This window comes from Galeopterus variegatus, unplaced genomic scaffold (assembly GCF_000696425.1).
Source record: "Galeopterus variegatus unplaced genomic scaffold, G_variegatus-3.0.2 Scaffold2618, whole genome shotgun sequence".
NCBI classification, from domain to species: Eukaryota; Metazoa; Chordata; class Mammalia; order Dermoptera; family Cynocephalidae; genus Galeopterus; species Galeopterus variegatus.
This window is the reverse complement of record NW_007728729.1, coordinates 25,425-32,802: the sequence shown is the minus strand read 5'-3', so window position 1 is coordinate 32,802 and position 7,378 is coordinate 25,425.

The window sequence follows — 7,378 nt, the reverse complement described above, 5'->3', positions numbered from 1 at the left end:
GTAAGGGGATCTTAACCCTTGACTTGGTGTTGTCAGCACCACGCTCAGCCAGTGAGCGAACCGGCCATCCCTATGTGGGATCCGAACCCGGGACCTTGGTGTTATCAGCACCGCACTCTACCGAGTGAGCCACGGGCCGGCCCAGTGGCAGCTCAGTTCTGTTGCTTACAAGGTATCTGTCCTGGTCCCATCTTGGCCTGCTCTGAGCCTGGGAAGTGGGTTCAGTCTCCATTCTGGATAACACTCCCCAAACCTAGAATTGGTAATTCCCTCCATGAAGGAGTTGTGAGTCCAGTGCTTGGAACCGTAAAGAAAAACCAGGCACTCCACAGTGATATTTATGGAAATTTACTGAACACTGTTTATGCACCAGGCCCTGTTTTAGACAGTTTACACATATTAAAGGATTCAACAGTAACCCTCACAATAACTCTACGAAGTACATGCTATTAACACCCCCATTTTACAGTTGAAGAAACTGAGGCAGAGAAAAAGCACTGGACTTTGAGTTTGACAAATCAAGACCCTAAGTAGTTGTGTAACTTTGGACTAAGCCCTTAGAATCTGCATCTCAGTTTATTCACTTGAAAATAGCCCAGCCTTACTGGCTTAGTCCAAAGTGAATCAAGACTCGTTTTGAAAAGAAGTGATGACCACAGGGCTGGCTGGTTAACTCAGCTGGTTAGAGCATGTTGCCGATAACAGCAATGCCTAGGGTCTGATCCCTGTGCTGGCCAGAAGCTTAAAAAAAAAATAGAAAAAAAGAAAGAAAGAAAGAAAAGAAAGTGACACGAGCAGTAATGATCAAAGAGACCTATCCATTTCCGCACTGTGGATGCATTCCTAGAAGAATCCCAGCAAAGAACTTGGCATTCAAGGGTCTCGGGGGTTGCCTCTACACATCTGTGCAAGGCAGGGTGGTAGAAGCCAAGTATTTTATTGGGTTCAAGCTCCTCTTCTCAATCTTGGGTCTAAGGGAGAAAGGAGAAGGCACAGGGACAAGTAGTTTTCAGGTCAGGTAATCCCTTTGAGCTTTGAATTTTGTTCATTCAGGTTGTCCTGGATTTAGCCCAGATGTGCATTTTCCACACTTGTAGTGCATGCATTTATTTCAGCCTGTAACAGGGAGTGAGAGAGCCTGCAGGCGAAAGCTGCTGCCTTGCAGAACACCATTCCCTAGGTGGCAGGGCAGGGAAGGCCAGCTGATGCCTCGGGTGACCTAAAGAAACTGAGACAGGCCCCTGCACAGACACAGGAAAATTAGAGTCCTGACTTCTTCTGAATAACTGCGGGGTCTCTCCAAAAGATAAGACCCAATCAGCAACACAAAAGGGCCATGAGCCCTCTCTCAGTCCTCAGCCTGTGGCTTCAGTGGATTAAAACCAAAACCACCAGCAGAGAATTTCACATCCTGCTCGGGATCAGCAGGCTAAGCTAATGCCAACAGAAGAGTCTGATTCTAAATGCTTCGGAACCCTGCAATTGGTTTCTTTGGCAACCTAAGGCTCTCTGTTGAGGAAAATAACCTTATCCATGAGGAAGTCAGCAGTCGGGCTTTCATATTTCACTTCTTGCCAAGAGTGAATTCTTCATTGTTAATTTCATGCTCAGCTGTGAGTCACTAACAAAGGAGAGCTGTTCAAATGGCTGCAAACTTCAGTTGAGTTTGTAGCTTTTTAATCTGCACTTCAAGTTAAGGCCAAAATGAAAGACAATGTTTATACTGCCCTGCATGGGGGAGGCTGAGTGAGGCACCCGGGGTGTAAATTTTAAGACCCCACTCTCAGTGTCACACGAGTGCCTCACCTGCCTTCCCCCGCTGCCCAGGCATCTGACATTTGGAGAAATGAGGGTCCTGAGACATTTCTCCTGTTCTGGGACCAGTTTAAAGGAATTAGGGGAGTCCGTTCTATTTTGCTTTACTCACAGATCTTCACTCTCCAATACCAGATCATGTAAGCTCATTTCTGTGTGTGTACTTCTGCCTTCACTTACCTCATCACTGGCGCTGCCCTTCTTTTGGTTTTGAGCTCACCCCACCTGGGGCTGCACATTCTGCATGGTCAAGTCAGTGTGCAAAGAATGTGCCGCGAGTATTTCAGCCCAGTATCAACTCAGCTGCCCATCCCACCCCTGCCTTCTCCGGGAAACAGACTGAGCAGGTACAAAGCCCAGCATCTGTCTCTTGCTACCCAGAGAAAGCAGACTGTGGAAGAGGCAGCATGATGACAGCCCCAAACCTTTCTTTAACAAAACAAATACTCAACTGCGGTTACTTAGAAGATCAAAGGAAGAAAATGAGAACAAATTCTCTTCCTGCTCCCAGGGTTTCTTGAAAATGCCTGTCCTGGCTGGATCAGCAGATTTTAAAGGAACCTTGAAGGTGCAGCCCCTTCACCGATCAGGTGAGGCAGCTGCAGCGTGGGCAGGCAAAGGGACTTGCCAAGGCCATACAAGTGGCAGTGATGGCTCAGAGCCCAGGGATCCCCAACTCTCTCTGTACTATGGGAAGCCAGTGCTGCTGGTTTGTTTTTTTTTTCTCTCTCTCTCTCTTTTTTTTTTGGCAAGGTGAGCTGTACTCCTAGAGCTGACGTAAGAGGCTGAACTGACTCAAGGAAAAAGCTCAGAAAAGCAATACAAGTGCATAGGTGTGTTCAGCGGTTGAGATTACAGTGCCAGCAAGGAGTGGCCAGTTAGCTCAGTTGGTTAGTGTGCAGCCTTATAACACCAGAGTCATGGGTTCAGATCCCCGTATCAGCCAGCCGCCACAAAAACAGTTAACAACAAGCAATAAGCTGCCCTCGCGTGAAAGTGATCCATCACTGTGCTCAGACTGGAATGAGAAAACCACAGAGCTTCTCTCAGCTGAAGACTCCCTTCACCCTCCCTCTATTTCTCTGAAACTAGAGCTCAAATCAGGACTGCAGAACATGAACCAATCACCCCGTCACATAACTTCTCCCAGGCACAGGGACCAAAGGGAAGACGAGAGAAAAGAGAAATGAGAGTGGCCACTGAGGGTTAGGGGATCAGATTCTTAGCAAGTGGTTTTAAGCATCATGTGCACACGAATACTTTATCTCAGCAAGAGTCCGAGTGCAGACTGAAGTCCACTACAGGCCAGCGATTCGTTTACAATGGTATGTTTATTCCTGAGCTAACTGCTTGTTTATTTAAGCGATAACTACTATCCGATTAGAACACTTCAAAGACAATGTGTGGAGCCTGACAAAGTCATAAATAGAGATGCTATTCACTGTTGTGGTTCTTGCAGCAAACTATTGGAAGCCTGAGATCTCTTTTATGCACTACGAGATGCGTATTCATTATATTGCTTAGTTGCATAGGTATCTTTTATATCACAAGTTGAAATCTGTGTACGAAACGAGATCTGGCAATTTCATTAGCTTCCTCTCTAGTTTTCCTACCTATTGGCCTTCTTCCCTCCTCCCACCCCTTCTAAAAACTATTCTCAGGTTAACTTTAACAGGACGCAACTGTCACCATGGTATTCCCTTTCCCATATACCTTCAGTGGCTGCCTATTACCTTACTGAAGACAGACGCTTCATCCCTGAGCCCTATCCCTCCTCTGCTACTTAATAAAAACACTGCTTTAGCTACCGCCACCTCCCCAGGGCCCCACCTGGGTCCTGAGATATGGAGCCGGGGGAAGCTGAACCCAGCTGCAACCAGGTAGAGAGCACACCAAAAACACCGTTTTCACTCGGGTAGCCCACTATAGCCCCTGCAATTGCCATGGCTGCCACAAAGGCAGCTGGTCTCTATCGTACCAGTCTCAGCCACCATGCAGATGGCACGCCAGACTCTCAACTGCATTGACACAAGGAGAGGCACCAGCAGAGACCAAAAAAAAAAAAAGAGGTCCTCTCTCTCCCAAAAAAAAAAAAAAAAAAAAAAAAGAGGTCCTCTCTCTCCACACAAAGCACACTCCAGAGTAATAGAAGAAGCATTTGATTTACAGTAATAGGGGAGGACTTGATCACACCTGTCTCAGTCCTGGACAGATCATCTAGGCAACAAACCAAGAGAGGAACAGTTAATCTATCAGACGGAGAGAACAAATCTATGGTTATTAAAGGAGGGAGGGAGGAAGAGGAAGGGGGAAGGGGAGGGGGACAGGGAAGGGGAGAGATTAGATAAGGGTCGTAAAGAATAAGTATGGTTTGTAACAATGAATATGGTAATAAAAAAAATAAAAAATAAAAAACCCTGCTTGCACCCCGAACACAGCTTATCACTCCTGCTCAGGCTTTTGCTCACAAAAAACCCTTCCACATGTGCCTCTTCCATTCCTGTCTGCCAAGGTGAATCCCACTCAGCTAGAATCCTACCTCTTCCATGAAGCTGCCTCTGAGAACTACAGTCCACAGGTGGCTCTTCTTTCTAAAAAGTCCTATTACAGGAATTATTTTCTGTATAACTCATTTGACACTTATATGCAGGATGACCCCAGCCTCCAAAGGCAAAAGGCATGTATAAGGTCTGGGATCAAACAGAACAAGGTTCAAAATCCAGCTCTTCTGTTATTGGCTGTGTGTCAAATTATTTTCTGTATAACTCATTTGACACTTATATGCAGGATGACCCCAGCCTCCAAAGGCAACAGGCATGTATAAGGTCTGGGATCAAACAGAACAAGGTTCAAAATCCAGCTCTTCTGTTATTGGCTGTGTGTCAAGGAAAGTTCGCCAACCTCTCTGAGCCTTAGTTTCCTCAGCTATAAATGAACGTGAGAACAGCAAAGGGCTGTTTGAACATTAAGTTAGACAAAGTATGTGAAGCCCTAGCACAGTTCCTGGTACACAACAGGTGCTCAATAAATGCTAACTTTTTTAATTAAAAAAAAATCTTTACAAAGTAGTTGGATGCCAAAAAATAATTTTTAAGTCAGAGTTTCAGGATTTCAGAGCCAGGGTGTGTGTTTGAGACCTACCTCTTTTGTGCAGATAATGAAACAGATCCATGCCCCACTGGCTGGAGGCAGAGCCCAAGGGTTTGGATTTCCTGAGACATCATCTTTCTGTGCCTGCTGGGACTCAAATGCCAGGAACATATCTCCCCTATCACATGTGTGGTTGCTATTAAAGTGCCAGAGAAAAGGACACCTGGCCCCTTCCTTCTCGCAGAAGTACTGCAGCCCAGGTCACTGCACTGGAAGCAAATAGGACCCCTAATTGGCCCTCTCGCCCTTCGGTCTGGATCAGCCATCTGTGGCCTGGGGTGGGGAGAGGAGTGCTTGTGAGTCAGAGGTCGTCAGCCATTGTTAATTGCTCAGCTTATGTGTCATTTGCTAACTAAAGAGAAAGTTCACTGAGTTGAGGCCTGCTCTCCAGAGCTGATTGTTCGGGAATTTTGCCAGCCAGTTGTTAAACTGTTGGTAGCTTGAAATTGGCTGTAATAGGAGAATTTACACCACAGAAACCATCAAATGCTGTCAGCCAGGCCTTCCTCCCTCTCCCCAGTGCCAGTTTACCAGCGCAGCCCTGGTTTTATGTCTCTTCTAATCCCCCAGAAGGGCTGGGCGCATTGCTTCCATATCCTAAGTGCTCACGAAATGAAAGACTATTTAGACATGCATTAAGAATAGTCATTTTTGAGCAATGACTCAGTCCAAGCACTTTTGAATGCATTATCTCACTTAATCTTCAAAACAACGCTGAGATAAGTACTGTTATCATTCCCATTTCCCAGATGAGGAAACTGAAACTCACCTAAGCACAGGGAGCAAAATTCATCCAAGTCCAAAGCCCCAGGTCTTACCCACAAATTGCCTGTCCTACCAGCTTCCACGGGGAAAGCCCGTCCGGGTGTGTGGCCTGTGGCCACCAAGCCAGCAGCACGGTTCTCTCTGGAGTGGTGCCAGTGATGCAGGGCATGGGCCTGGGGACTTCATTGTTGCCATGGCACCACCCCTGCCTTCACCTGACCCCTCCATGTTTAATCTTTCTTCCTCATCCTACCTATCCCTTCCATATTATCTCCTTGTCTGTATGAGGGCCATTTGCTCAAGAAGCCCTGGGAACCTCCATCTCCTCTTGTCTATGGAAGTCCTTTATGGCCTTAAACTTGTCTCCAAGAGCTCTGGCAGATGAGTAACCTGCCTTCCTATGAGTGCCGCTGTGAACCCCGTGCTCTCATGTAACTGCCTGCCTTCAGGACCGCCTCGTTGCTCAATTTCTTCTGATGACTGAGCTCCATACACAATCTGGTCAGCGGGTCAGCTCTGGTCTGGAAGCTCCCCGAGGGCAGAACACAGGATTTTTCTCTGACTGCTCCTAGGCCCCAGGGTGTGTTAGGAATGGGAGAGCATGGCACGGATGTTGTGGGTGACAAGGCACTTGCTGGTGGTTTCCCAGCGCTGTTGTGTACAACCCAGTGCTCTTGTGTTCAATGAATACTTCCTTCCTCTTTATGCAGAACACTGGCCCTGTGTTTATTAACAGCAATTTGTGCTTGGTCAAGAATGATCAGTGTGGCTTGGGTACTTGGGGTCAGGAAATAGCACTCATCTGTCACTTGCCCTGGACATGCTGTGTTCCTGAAGGAGAAGAGGATCTAGCACCACAAAAAATAAGCAAACTCTGCCCTTCCAGGACCTCTCTCTCTCTCTCTCTTTCTCTCTCTCATTTTTTTTTTTTTCACTATACCCGGGCTTCCTGTGTTCCTGAAAATTTCTGAAACCTCAAGCATTATCTCATCAGAAACTTCTAGTCTTCTTTTCACGTTTCTCTTCTTTCTGCTGGGTCCTGGTAAATTTAAATTCTTTCTATGCCTCTGGGATTTAGAGATAAGCACGTGACAATGGGTTCATCCTCATTTCCCAACAGCCTGGTTGCCTGTGGAAGAGCAGAGTGAGAAACGTCACCAATGGTCACCCACCCCTGTTCTCCTCTGCTTCTGGGTAGGTGGGGGGTCACCTTTGCTGCCGCCTTGAAGTTAGGAGAGGCCATGTGTTTCTTCTGGATAATGAACCATGAACAGAGGTGTACTGCTCTTAGGCTAAAGTGCTTCACTGCGGGTGCTCAACCTGCTACCTCTCTCATTGCCTGCTGTCATGTTGCATATGGTACAAAGGGCCAGGAAGGAGATGTTTTACGCTTTGTAGTCCGTACTGCAGCGACTCATCTCTGCTATAGCACAAAAGAAGTTATGGATAACACATAAACCAATAAGCATAGCTCTGTTCCAATGAAACTTTCTTTACAGAAGCAGGTGGCAGCCCAAGGTCTACAGTTTGTTTTTTATTCTTTTTTTAAAAGATGACCGGTAAGGGGATCTTAACCCTTGACTGGGTGTTGTCAGCACCACGCTCACCCAGTGAGCGAACCGGCCATCCCTATATGGGCTCCGAACCC